Raw genomic sequence first — 15,066 nt, forward strand, 5'->3', positions numbered from 1 at the left:
AGTCCAATGTTTGTTTAGTGTTCTTTTTTTCCCTATGAAAATAATATTTGAAATTTCTTACAGTTTATCATTGTGAGTTAATAACTATATTTATAAGTTTTTAAATAAAATTTCAGGTTAGGGTGCTTTGCGAAAAAGCTAAGGAGGTTTTAATGGAAGAAAGCAATGTTCAGGTAGACATTAATTACTTCCTTTAAGTAAGTTATTCAATCTAGTTAAGGCCCTTGTTAAAGTATAACGTTGTTGAATTTCCTTGAAGTTGTTCACTCGCATGCTGGCCATGATCATTCTCTATTAAAATTAGAAAGGAATGTAAATAACACAAACCTCAACTGATGTCTCATAAGAAGTTCTTATAGAACTTCATTGGTTGTAGGCATAGAAGCTTACTATAGATCTGTATTATTGAACTTCAGGATATTTGCTTGTATTACAAGATATATAATTCATGTAAATATGAAATAAAAAACACTTCAAGCTTACTATATATACTTCATGTATTACAAGATATTTGCTTTCTTTCTGCAGTTTGAAGAAACGTTGTATTTCTGCAAGCTTTCTTTCTTTCTTTCTGCAAGCATTTCATTTCTGAGTAATGAGTTTTGGTTCATTTATAGAAAATAGCTAGTAGAAGTAATTTTTTGGTTCAAACTATTGACTGTAATTTTTTGTTTATATTTCAGGCCAACTGTTCAATCTGTTCAAAGCTCACAAAGATCCTAGACAAAATCCAATTGCTTATTCTTGCAATAGATTGAGAAAGACAAGCTACTTCTTCAGTATTGTGGTAGTAATTACTGTACTGTTTTGTCTCGTTCTCAAGCCGATAATAATTTTTTAGTGTAGCTAGTAGAAGTAAACAGATTGTTGGCTTCGAGGTCGGCTAGTTATTTTGTGGTCTTTTGTTTTATTTGTGAATATCACTATCTACTTTGAAACAGAATTAGTGTTAATTTTGATATTTACCAGCTTCTCATGTAATTAAATACTAATATTACTTCAATGTCAGAATTCTATTATTTTGGTATGAGTTTGAAATCATTAGCTGAGTTGATTATATGTAAAATTTGAACCTAGACATGGTAAAAGAAAAATAATAATTCCGTAAATATAGAAATAATGATTTTAAAATAATTTTAATTATTTTTTTCTTTAAAACGACAACGCTTTTAAAGCGTTGCAAAAAGGTGTTGTCTTTGTAAAAAAACAACAACGCTTTTAAAGCGTTGTAATAGTGTTGTCTTTGCAAAACATGACTACGCTTTTAAAGCGTTGCAAAAGCGTTGTCTTCGCTACAAACGACAACGCTTTAAAAGCGTTGTCATTGAGAAGATTTTTAACAACAGTGCCTTTAACAATGTTTTTTCAGGCACAAAGACAACGCTTTAAAAGCATTGTCTATTAGCTTTTTTCTTGTAGTGCGCCTACTGTTCCCTCTGTTGGGAACGTGTCCTCACCTACTCTTCTCAGGAGAGTTACCTGTTGCTAGTGTGATCCTCCAGATTGACTGGACTTTTGCTCAGCGCTCGATGCTTCCGGACTTTCTGTTGGACGCCTGCTCCCCGACCCATCCAGTCTTTCACCTGGTTCGCGACACCAAGACTTTCCACTTAGGGTTACCACCCCTTAGGACTTTTGCCTGAAGCCCTCGACCTACCAAGACTTTTCGCATAGGATTACCACCCCCTATGACCTAGGGTTACCACCCCCTAGGGTTTTCCACCTACCTAACCGCAGTTAGGACTTTTACCTAAGCACACTTAGGACTTTCCTGCAATTTCATTCAAACTGTTAGATCACAAACCAACTTAACTTTGAATCCTTTGCCATTATCAAAATACGGGGTTGATCGTCGGATGCTTCCGGCACCAACAAAAGTAAGTTAAAATATTTTTGAAAAAGTATTTTTTTTACTTAAGCTAATTTTTTATCAAAATTTTTTTAAGCTAAGTACTTAACTAAGCTTTTATCAAAATCTTTATAAAGCTAAATACTTAACTAAGTATTTATCAAAATATTTTTAAAGCTATGTTTTTACCAATGTCTTTTTAAAAGCCAAGTTGTTATCAAAATTTCTTTTTAGAAAGCTAAAGTACTTAATAAAGCATTTTTAATTAAGGTAAGTGTTTGTCAAAATAATTATTTTCAAAGCTAAAATTTAGCTAAGTTTTTTTAGAAAAAGCTAAGACGGTTTTAAAACTTAAGATTAGACAAGTTTTTTTTACAGCTAAGTAATTTTCAAAGCTTAAGTTTAGCTAATTTTTTGTTGAAAAAGCTAACTATTTTCAAAGAATTTCTAATTTAGTTAAGTATTTTTCAAAGCAATTGTTTTCAAAGCTAAAATTTAGCTAAGTTTTTTTTTTAGAAAAAGCTAAGACAGTTTCCAAACTTAAGATTATCTAAGTTTTTTTTTACAGCTAAGTAATTTTTAAAGCTTAAGTTTAGCTAAGTTTTTGTTGAAAAAAATAAGTATTTTAAAAGCATTTCTAATTTAGTTAAGTGTTTTTCAAAACAATTGCTTTCAAACCTAAGTTTAACTAAGTTTTTTTTTTTGAAAAAGCTAACTCACTTTCAACGCTTAAAAATTAGCTAAGTTTTTTTTGTGCTACCCTTCAGGGGGAGCTTAAAGTTAAACAGAGTAAAAAACTTTTTTGTCAAATAACCTTCTCTCCACTTATATTAATTTTTTATTTATGTCAAAGGGAGAGAGAAAAGTTAAAGTTAAGAGTTAAACATAATTTTTATGAAAGGGGAAGTACAAGGGAGTTTTTTTTACAAATTATTGTATTTATGATCATGCTAAAATTTCTTTAGTTATTGTTATGTTTTACTAAACTTTGAACCATATTTCCATAATAAAAAAGGGAGAGATTGTTGGTATAGGGAGTACCAGATGATCGAACCTAAGTTTTTGTTATGGCAAAGGATTTAAGTTAAGTTGTCTTGTGATCTAACAAGGTCGATTGAGCTTGCAGGAAAGTCTTAAGTTGTCCTAGACAAAAGTCCTAGTGGATTCTAGGTAGGTGGGAAACCCTAGGAGGTGGTAACCCTAGGTCATAAGGGGCGATAACCCTAAGTGATGGAAAGCCCTAACTGTGGTTAGGCAGGTGAAAAACCCTAGGGGGTGGTAGCCCTAGGTCTTAGGGGGTGGTAATCCTAGGTTATGGAAAACCCTAGGGGGAGATACCCTAGGCCCTAGGGGGTGGTAACCCTACGTTATGGAAAACCCTAGGGGGAGGTAACCGTAGGTCCTAGGGGGTGGTAACCCTAGGCGGAAAGTCTTGACAGGTCGGTCGCTGAGGAAAAGTTCAGTAGGTCTGGAGGACCAGTCTGGCAGCAGGTAACTTCTCCTGAGAGGAGTAGGTGAGGACATGTTTCCTAGTGAGGGAACCGTAGGTGTCGGTTCGACTTAGGGTTTTCAGAGGAAATCCGAAATCAGAATCGGACAGTCCGAAGACTATCAAGTTATTTATTTACATATTAATTGCTATTTATCTAACTCTATTTTGTAGGAAACTAATAAGTTTTGTAGGGGCAGACTTAGTCTTTATCGATCGACCGAATGGTCAGATCGGTCGACCAAACCCAGTACAACAGGATCAGATTTCCAGAGATTAGACTAGGTACGATCGAGGGATCGGTCGATCGAACCTCGAGATCGGTCGACCGAACTGAGGATAGACAGGACTCAGTCGAGATGGGTTGATTGGATGGGATGAGGCGAAGATCATCAGTTGATCGGTCGATCGAATGGCGGGATCGATCGACCGACGAAGGCTCTATCCAGAGAGGCTGGATCTGGATGGAAGGTCGGACGGGTTCAGCAGGTTAAGTTGACCGAACCAGGGTATTGGTTGACCGATCCAGGTCAAGTCAAAACTTGATCCCAAGATCAGAGGATCTAGATTAGGTTTGAAGAGGCTATAAAAAGGGGTCTCGACCAGCACTTCAGAAATATAAAAAATCAGACTACTTGTGCTCCTATGTGCTGCTCCAAAAAGCTTCAACAACATTCAACTACTACACTGAAAATCGACGAACCTTTCCATCATCTTTGTATTATCGGTAACTTAGTTTAATATTGCAATTGTACTTGTTCTTCTTGTAATGATTTCTTGAGCTTATAGTTATTGCCCAACAAAAGTGATCAACGATCGCAGGCCTTGGAGAAGGAGTCGTCACAAGCTCCGAACTAAGTAAAAGAAATCGCGTTAGCGATTGCTTTTATGTCTTTCTTTATTCTGCTGCATATTCTGTGTATTTTGCGAAACGAACGAATTAGCCACGAGTACTATTCACCCCCTCTAGCACGTCATCGATCCTACAGTACATATCCGGGCGAGTATAAATTTGGCCGAATTCAAAGGCATGAAGCTTTATCCAGTTCATAACGTATGATTAACCAAATTAAACCTGAACGAACCAAGAAATACTTGGCGAGGTAAATAGCATCACCAGATATAAACATAGAACTTTATATTGTCATTAATAATTATACAATCAAAACTCTTGAACTTTCATGAATCTTCCATAAAAAGATACACCAGATAAATAATTTGCTACTTGTCCTACTTCCTGGTTGTCCTGCCCATCCCAAGTATGGACGTGTGGTGGAATGATAGCTTGGATAAAGAGGAGATGTGAAGGATCGAAAAGAATTTAGATATCTTCACAATTATATGATATTGTCCACTTTGGGCTTAAGTCCTCATGATTTTGCTCTTGGGCTCTACCCAAAAGGCTTCATGCCAATGGAGATATCTTTTTCTTATAAACTCATGATCTTTTCCAAGTATTTTCAATGTGGGACTATGTTTGCAACCTTGCAACTCCAACAATCCCTCCCCCGTCCCCTCCAAACAAAGGACCATAGGGTCCCCCTCAAGCATCGGGTCACTTTTGACCTGCTTAGGGTCTCCCCTTGAATATCAGGTCACTCTTGACCTGCTCAGAGCTTCTCCTACTTCGTTCAAGGTTTCACCCACATGGTTCGATCTTGAATCATGGCTCTGGTTCATGCTTCTTCCGGCGGTTAGTCCGGTGAAGAGTGACCTCGCTCTGATACCAACATGAAGGATCGAAAAGAATTTAGATATCTCTACAATGGTATGATATTATCCACTTTGGACCTAAATCCTCATAGGTTTGCTCTTGGGCTCTACCCAAAAAGCCTTTTACTAATGGAGATATCTTTTTCTTATAAATCCATGATATTTTCCATGTATTTTCAATATGGGACTATGTTTGCAACCTTGCAACCCCAACAAGATGTTTGTCCCATCCTCTTGCGCTTGTGTGATTCACCCTCTTGGGTTTGTGGCAAAGAAGCTAGCTCTAATCTAACCCGATTTAATTCAGCTTGCAAAAAATTTACCATAGCTTTCTGTTGGTCCAAGTCTTGTTGTTGTTGCGATATCAGTAAACCGTGTACATGAACTTTCTTGGAGAAAATGGTTATTTCTGAAGCATGTTGAGATCTTAGATCGTCTAATTCTTCAGTCTTCTACTTTAAATCCAAATAAGCTTTGCTCCTCAAAGCTACTTCAGACCGAATTTGAGACTGAGCTGCTAGTAAAAATACTTCCAGCTCTCTTTGGTGCGAGTGATGGAAATCTAAAGCTTGTACAACCTCTGCCAAAGACTTCTCTTTCTCAGACAATAGTTAATCCGAAGGAGGAAGATTTGAATCCATAACTCTCAATAATATCTCTGGAAGAAGATGAAGCAAGAAAGAGTAAAGGTTGGTGTCGCAGAAATTAGGATTACACCTCTATTTAACTTAGTTACAAGATATATGCTGAGGGTGTCACGGGATCACTGTAGTAGATATAAAATGTTCAAAAAAATCAATATTTATCAAAAGGGCAGAAGTAGACTTAGGTTAGTCAGTCGGCTACACCTCCTTCGACTAGACTTGAAGAGAAGACTAGTGATATGAGTTATAGTTAGTAGGTAGGAAGAATGATGGGATAGTTAAAGTCAGAATAGAAGGACAGTTGATGGTAATATAAAGAAATATATGATTAGTCGAACAAGGGTTGATCGAACGAAAGGTTCCATGCGTATGCCCGGACAGATATGAACCTGGCCAGGCCTAAAGGACATTCAGTCTTATTCAGTATTACACGACGGGATAGATGAGGACCTACTGAATATAGGACATTAGGCCTAATACATCAACTCGGCTAGCAAAGGTTGATCAAGTCGGAAGAAACTTATCCTGATAAGGATTCTAAAATATCATTGGCAAGATAATTGAATATGATTATTCTTTATATATATGCTTAGGTAAGTGAAGATCGACCGAGATACTTTAAGCAAGGTATTCTGTATACATGATCGGTCGAGATGTTCTATAAGAGGTATTCTCTATATATGATCGGTTGGGAAACTTCATAAAGGATATTCTCAATACATGACCTATCGAGATATGCTCTAAAGGGTATTCTCAATACATGACTAGCTAAAATTCTCCATAAAGGATGTTCTTAATATATGTCCGACCGGGAATACTTCTTGAAGAGTATTCTAAATATATTACCGGTCGAGATACACTTCACAGAAAGTATTCTCAATATGGGCAGCAGATAAACAACCAACATTATTAAACCAACTTGGTAAATTTGCTAGAGAATATTCCTTTAAAGTCACTTCATTAAGAAGTTAAAGGGACATATTTGAAAGAGCGCTTCATGAGAAACTCAACTCATAGACGATAAAAGAAGTACATCTGGGGTAGAAAAAAAATTTCTTGAAGAATTATAACACGAAGTCCAGGTTGTACTTTTCTCATCTCCTAACAAACTATAACAAATCGAGGGCCACCTCATGACTACGGAGGTTAAGTGAGGTGATATAAAAGGAGAAATCCTCTCCGTTAGCAAGATACACAAGCATTATTTGTGGCATTGAAACCCTACTTCTATTGCGATTTTTCTTCCACCAGCGGGAGAAAGGACTAACGTAAGCATCAGAGGGTCTAGCCAGGGATTCCCACCCCGATCTTAGGTTACTAATACTTTGTTGGTTCATTTGAGTGTGCGCGGAATTATCAAGGAGTTTTTCCATATCTACGACGATACACCATCCTTCAATCCATTATCTCTTAACATTGGCGATCATCAAGGGGCCCTCTGAGATTTCGATTGGCACATCATCCTCCTAAACACTACTTGCTGATATTAGCATACCATCTCCTAGTTTTCAGACAGGAACATTGGACTTTAGCCCAGCCAAAAAAGAATATAGCTAATGGAAAAGATTGTTTGCTGAGCAATTTATCATTGAGCTTCTTTAAACCAATTCGGAATTTGCTCGAAGAATATAATTGACAAGCATCATCACTGCTTATTGCTAACTTTGGGCAACAGAGGGTTGAAATATATTTAACATGACACAACACGAATCACTCTTACAATATTGATATTTTAAAAAAAAAAGCCTTAACAAACTAGAGAAGTTTTTTACTTAGCCCATTAAAGTCCAACCCTTTTATATCTAAAGCCCAGTCCACCTCTAAATTCTAAATTCTCCCTAGCGGTATGATTCATGTGGCAAAATCATTGAAAGGGCAACTTCGATGTGGTTTCGGTGAAAAACAAAGGGTTTTGATGTTTATCTTTTATAAGATACGAAGAGACTTGATTGTTGGGGTCGAGATTTAACTATAATGAATTATAGGACATTTTTTTTTGAAAAAAAACATACAGTGGATTTCAAACTGTGGACCGCCTCTTAATTTATCCTAATAATTAATAATTTTTGTTTTTATAAAACTGATTATTCTAAAATTAATCAGTTAAAAAATTAAATACCTCAAGCCAACTAATTATCACAGCCATACACCATACAGAATGTTGCTAAATTAGGATTAATAGCGAGCATTTGTCGGTAGATGTAAATTGTAATTGATAAGGGTGTACAGAAAGTGACTTTTTATAAATAAAAAAAAAGTGGAATAGAAAATTGCATTATTTTATAAAAAGAAATATTTCTATCATATTTGGCAGGAGTTCACGTTGGATCACATGCATCTCTTGTAATTTAGACTGTACTTTAGTTTTACCTAATTACATGTTCAAATGATTGGCTTTAGCACGTTGAGAGATAAGAATTTTCTCATTCGATTTTATATTTTATTATTAGTGAACGATATTTAAAATTTTATAATATGATATCGTGCTCTTTATCATATTTAGGATCGATATCTGACAAAGCTGATAGAAATATTCTTTCATATGATGATCTGATTAATTTCTTAATTTATTTTTCTATAGATGATTATAATGCTGATCACACAGGACACTCGGATGATTAGGATATGGCCTTTTATATTTATATATACCTATTCAATTAGTCATTTTTGTTTTTTTATTATTGTGAAAAGGAACAATATTTTACCATTCATACCGTTAATTTCTCTTATTCTCTCGATCAAATAAGTTACCCTCCATTATTAATACCACTAAAATATTTAGTTGAAGTTATCATACATAATTTTAATTATGTAATTATCATTTATCAGATAGATAATCACATAATTAAGATTATAAAAAATTAAATTATAACATAATATTATTTGATTCAACATTAAGTTTGAACATTTTAGTATATAACCCAATTTGATATTTACTATATTATCTTTTTCAATAAAGTATTCGGTCGCACTTGCCTCTGTTCATCACACCACACACCTCGATACACAACTCGTCGGAGAGACTGAGAGATGATGAAGGCTACTACGACCGCACTATTCTCCCATCACTTCTCCGAACACACTTCCTGTTGGTGGAATCGATCTCTAGGGTTTTGATGTTTGACAATATGACCAAGGGTTCACCCAAATAGGATTTGCTATTTGAGAGAGAGAAGTCTAGTCAGAACTAGATGACTAGCAAAGGTAAGTCCTAACCAAACGTTAGGCAAAGTGGAAGTCCTGGTAAGTGAAGCAGACCTTAGTGAGTGAAGCTAGGTAGTGGAAGTTCTGGTGAGTGAAGCCAGATCATAGTGAGTGAAGTTAGGTAGTGGAAGTCCTGGTGAGTGAAGTCGGGCCCTAGGAGTGAAGGTAGGTGGTGGAAGTCCCGGTGAATGAAGTTGGGCCCTAGTGAGTGAAGCTAAGTGGTGGAAGTCCTAGTGAGTGAAGCTGGACCCTAGTGAGTGAAGCTAGGTGGAGGAAGTCCTGGTGAGTGAAGTCAGACAATAGAAGTCATAGTGAGTGAAGCTAGGCAACCCTAGGGGGAGATAATCCTAGGTTATACTTGAATTCTGTTAACATGGTTTTTATCTATTGTGCTAACTCAGTGTTGTAGGGAAGTTCAGCTAGGTCGACGGGCTGACCAAGTAGCTGACACGAAGTCCAGACGGGTCGAAAGGCTGACCGGACGTCTGACAGGTAAGTTAAGGTAAGTCACTGGAGGGGAGTGACTGCGAGGACGCGTTCCCGGGAAGGGAACTTAGGCGCCGATCCAACTTAGAACCATTTCAGAACTCTAAGTTGAGATCTTGACTAGATTCCGGTCTCGGTGAGACGAAATCTAATTAATACTCTTTTTTAATTATAAAATTGTGCTAACATTTTGTTTTGCAGGATATATTATTTGCATTTGTGCTTTGGACTAACGTTTTCTTGCAGGGAGTTGAAGCTGCTGGAAAACAGAGGTCCAGGCGTCCGGAAGGGATCCGGGAGCCTGGAATGCAAAAGTTATCCTCATCACGCTTCGCCACGTGGAGCTTCATGGTTGGCTGGGCTACATTACACTCCAGGTGCCCGGAAGGGATTCGGGCGCTCGGAGCCTCCTATATAAGGAGGGTGAGCCCTGGAGCAAAGATGATCTCACGACTACATCTTCTGATGCTTGCGATCTTGCACTGTGCTCCTGCGACAAAGCTTCTCCGACAATGCGCTAATTTCTTTTCCTTGTTGTTGGTATTTCATTTATTTTAGCATTTCTGTACTTTAAATTTGTAATCATCTTTTCGAACTGCTAGTGTATTGCCCAACGAAAGCACTCGACGAGTGCGGGCTTTGGAGTAGGAGTCGACCAAGGCTCCGAACCAAGTAAAAAGGTTCTTGTTAGCATTGTGATTCTACTTTTCCGCTACTTACTCTATGATAACTTTTTTTGATCGATATTCACCCCCCTCCTCTTCTATCGACTTTCACGATCCAACACTTCCTTTCCTCCATGACCCTTCGATGGTTGCTTGCTCCCTTTCTACCCTTCCTACCTCCAGGCTTCTTGTCTCCACCGGTGCCCTAGCACCGTTGTCCACTTCGTACTCAAGGAGGTGGGCATGGAACCGGAGAAGAATGATGATGTGGCTGATAGGCCGATTGAGGTCCAGATGTTAGTGGCAGAGAGAACGACGATGAAGCAGGCGGAGCGGTGGACCTACCTCGTCGTGGCGGTGATGTCTACCCTCATTATCACATCCACGATAGTCATGGCCATCTACTACCGCTTCTACTGACAAAAGGAGGTCAACCTCTCTGTCTGGCATCAAATATGTCTTTATCGGATGCAATTCAGTCAAGATTGTTTTTTTCCATCGAGTAACATCTGATCTATTATTTGCTTCGTAGGGTGGAGAGGTTCCTCTCAGAGGCGTTAAACACACTCATCCTCTCCGTAGGTGCATCAGTGAGTTATATATTTTCTCTATCCTTCTACACCTATGACAATGAACTAGAATAGATTGACCGCGTGCAAGTAGGGATGGAAATGTGGGCGCGGTGGACACAACGGGCTTTATGGCATGCCTCGTTGTTAATGACAATAATAAAAAATAATCTCTAATTGATTTCAATTAATTATGATTTATTATATTTGGCATCATAATAAAATAGTAAAATAATATTTCTAAATTTATTATATTAATATGCTTATAATTATTACGATTGTATATCATATTTAATCTTTTCATTATTATTTGGATAACTTATATAAATAAGCCTATTAGCTTTAGTAATAGATGATCAAAAAGATTTATTCTCTATTCTATTTCTTTTCTATCTATTAGTTTCTACATGGTATCAGCCTCCCAATTTTCCTCTTTCGAATTTTTATTACAGTGGCTACAGGAGTTTCTACATGCTGATTTTGTTGTGCCAAAAGGATGTTCACATATATCCACAATAGCATAATATTGTCTATTTTGGGCCTAAACCCTCATAGTTTTACTCTTGAGCTCTACCCAAAAGACCTCATGCTAGTAGAGATGTCTTACATCCTTTTAAACCCATGATTTTTTCCCAAATCTTTCCAATGTGGGACTTTGATTGAATCCCAGCAATCCTTCCCTCAAATATAGGACCACCATTACGCCTATGGTCCGGGCCTCCCCGCAAGCATCTTGTCACTTTGACCTGCTTCTGGCCTCCTCGTAAGTATCTGGTCACCCTTAGCTACTCCAGGCCTTGCCTCCGAGCATCCCGTTACCCTCACTTGCTTTGGACCTCCCTGTGAGAATCCGGTCACCCTGACCTGCTCCGAGCCTCCCCGCAAGCATCCATGTTTGATCACTCGACTTGCTCTGTGTCTCCTCATGAGCATCCGGTCACCCTGATTTGCTCTGGACTTCCTTGCGAGTATCTGATCATCCTGACTTACTTTGGACCTCCCCACGAGTATACAATCACACTGACCTGCTCCGGAGTCCTCCCGCAAGCATCCAGTCACTCTAACTTGTTTCGGATCTCCTCGTGAACATTCGGTCATCTTGACCTGCTTTGAGTCTCCCCGTGAGTATCCGATTACCCTGACCTGCTCCGGAGCCTCCCCATAAGCATTCGATCAACCTGACATACTCCGGACCTACCCTTAACTTCATTCAAGACCACCCCACATGATATCTGGTATGGACCATGACTCTGATACCACTTGTTGCGCCATTACACCCTTTTAAGTCTATGATTTTTTTTCCAAAATTTTCCAATTTGGGGCTTTGATTGAATCTCAATAAATTTGATATCATCAGCTATAGTACGACAACCTTGACAACTTTGATGACTACAATAGTAACTTTTCTTCACCTTTCATCAATGGCTTTTTCTCGTCGATGATAGCAACTTTGGCAACATCAATCGTAGTAAGGTAGAGTTGCTATTTGTTTATTTTATTTTATTATCTATTCTATTTTTTCATTCTTTCTGTTCGAGAGAGAATAAAAATGAGAAAGGAAAAAAACAGAGAGAAAAAAATAAGAAAGAAAAAAACGGAGAGGAAAAAAAACAAAGAGAAAGAAAACAGAGAAAAAATAGAGAGAAAAGAAAACAGAGGAAAAAAATAAAAAAATATTTTCTTTCCATTCTACTGAGATCCCTTCGCTATCACAAAATATCTCTTTTCCTATTCCTATGGTTCCATCTTTTTCTATTAAATTTAATCATGATAACTATTTACTATGGAAATTACAATTTATTCCTTTACTTTGTGTTCATGACTTACTTTGTTATGTTGATGGTACTTCATCCCCACCACGAAAAGATGATTCATCCTATACTATTTGGTTTAAGAATCATCAATTAATCTTGACTTGGTTAATCTCATCAATTACTGAATTTATACTTTTCATGCTCGTTAGGCTCAATACCTTGCGTCAAGTTTGGAAAACTCTTGATTATTCTTTTGCATCCTACTCTCAAGCTCGAGTTCTCCAACTTCGTCTATAATTACAGTTTGTGCAACAAGGAGATGCTTATATCAATAACTATATGTAATCAGTTAAGACCATTGTCAACAACGTAACTGTAATTAGACATCCAGTCTCTGATCCAGAACTATTAATGCATGTTCTTGCATGTTTATGTCCTCAATATGATAGTTTTGTTCCCACTGTGATGACTCACAGGGATCAAGTGCCACTAGAAACTCTTCATGATATGTTATCCTCTCATAAAAGGCTTCTACAAATATAATATCAAAGGATGTCAGTTTCTATCTTTATCGACACACATGATTAGCAAAGCTCCACAACCTGATCAACATAATCAACCTCCTCCCCAACATGGTCATCAAAATTAGATTGGAGGTTTCAAAGGCCAGAGCCGAGATTGAGGTCGAGATCGAGGATGTTATCAGATTTACTTCAATTATGGTCCTTATGCTCAAAATTGTTATAAAAAATATGATTTAAATTTTTGAGGAGGATTTGTATCATCAAATCGACCCTCTCCCTCATCTTGGCAATCCAGTACTCAATCATCTCATTCCGGAGCATTCTCACTCTCAATCCCTCTTAATGCAACGTCATCAGTTCCTGAAACCCCATGATGACATCCGGATTCTGAAACAACTCATCATGTTACACCGGAGTATAATATTCTTACAAAAGCTTCACCTTATCATGGACCCGATATGGTACAAATAGACAATGACTCAGGTTTGCAAATTGTTCACATTGGAAACACATCATTTCATTCATGTGGTCATACTTTTCACATGCGCAACACTCTTCATGTTTCTTCTATTACTAAAAATTTACTTTCTGTACGTTAATTTACTCTTGATAATAATGTATTTTTTGAATTTCATCTTAATCACTGTCTTGTGAATGATCCTGAGAGAGGAACTATTCTACTCCAAGGAGACACTAAAAATGATCTTTATCATCTTCAATCCACCTCTCTCAAAACCTTTGCTGGAGAATGTATGGACAAATTCTCTTGGTATGCAAGTCTTGATCATCCGTATCTACATCTTGTTTAAGATATTATTAATCATTTTTGTTTACTAACTTCTTTAGCATCATCATCTCATTTATATGAAGATTGTATGAAAGTAAAATCTCATAAACTACCTTTTGCATCCACTTTTTGCAACTCTAGTTTTCCTTTATAAATTATTTACTCTGATGTATGGGGTCCTACTCCTATTCTTTCTAATCAGGGATTTCTTTACTATATTATTTTTATTGATAACTTTAGTAAGTTCACTTAGATTTTTCCTATGAAAAGAAAATTTGATCTCTTCGATATTTTTTTTCATTTTCAAAAGCATGTTGAGCGTTATTTTGATCGTAAAATACTCTCTCGTCATTTTAATTGGGGAGGAGAGTATCAAGCGCTTCATCGTCATTGATATGAGTTATGATAGGATGGTCTGTCAAATGAAGAAGGAGTCAGGATCGAGAAAGATAAGAGAGGTATATAGCTAAAGTGCCTTCGCGCGCTCGGTCAGGCAAAGCCCGACCGAGCATAAAGGCACTTAGTCTTATAAATAGCTCTCAGCATATTATCGGTCGATCGAAAACCGAGCGAAAGCCAGTGTGCGTATATGCGCCTGGCTTGGTAAAGTTCGACCGACATAAGGGCGCTTAGCCTTGTAGATAGTTCTCAGCATGTTACTGGTCGACCGAAGGCCGAGCGAGAACCGGTATGCTCATATACGCTCGGCCAAGCAAAGCCCGACCGAGCGTAAAGGTACTCAACCTTATGTATGACTTTTAGTACATTACCAGTCGATCGAAGGCCGAGCGAGTACCCATGTGCTCATATATGCTCGGTCAAGCAAAGTCCGACTGAGCGTAAAGGCATTTAGCCTTATGGAAACTTTTAGTATATTACCGGTCAAGTGAAGGCCGAGCAGGAACCAACGTGTGCCTGCACGCACTTGGTCAGGCAAAGCCAGATCGAGCGTAGAGGCATTTAGCCTTATAGAAGCTCTTAGTATATTACCGACCGAGTGAATGTCAAGTGGGCACCAATGAGTGCCTACACATGCTTGGTCAGGTAAAGCCCGACTGAACATTAAGGTATTTAGCCTTATGAAAACTCTTAGTATATTACCGGCCGAGTGAAGGCCGAGTGGGCACCAATGAGTGCCTGCACGCGCTCGGTTAGGTAAAGCCCGATCGAGCGTAGAGACATTTAGTCTTATAGAAACTCTTAGTATATTACCGGTCGAGTGAAGGCCGAGTGGGTGCCAATGAGTGCCTGCATGCACTTGGTCAGGCAAAGCCCGATCAAGCGTAAAAGCATTTAGCCTTATGGAAACCCTTAGTATATTACTGACCGAGTGAAGGCCGAGTGGGCACCAATGTGCGCCTACACGCGCTCGATCAGGCAAA

The 15,066-nt window shown here is 37.9% G+C and overlaps 1 long non-coding RNA gene across 1 annotated transcript; it reads left to right on the forward strand.

Moving 5' to 3' along the window:
• The first annotated feature begins 42 nt into the window (after positions 1-42).
• On the forward strand, positions 43-953 carry LOC122021474. Its single transcript, XR_006122554.1, has 2 exons — positions 43-173; positions 684-953. It is a non-coding gene; the product is annotated as an uncharacterized LOC122021474 (long non-coding RNA).
• The last annotated feature ends 14,113 nt before the right edge of the window (positions 954-15,066 follow it).

The sequence above is a fragment of the Zingiber officinale genome, chromosome 9A (assembly GCF_018446385.1).
Source record: "Zingiber officinale cultivar Zhangliang chromosome 9A, Zo_v1.1, whole genome shotgun sequence".
NCBI classification, from domain to species: Eukaryota; Viridiplantae; Streptophyta; class Magnoliopsida; order Zingiberales; family Zingiberaceae; genus Zingiber; species Zingiber officinale.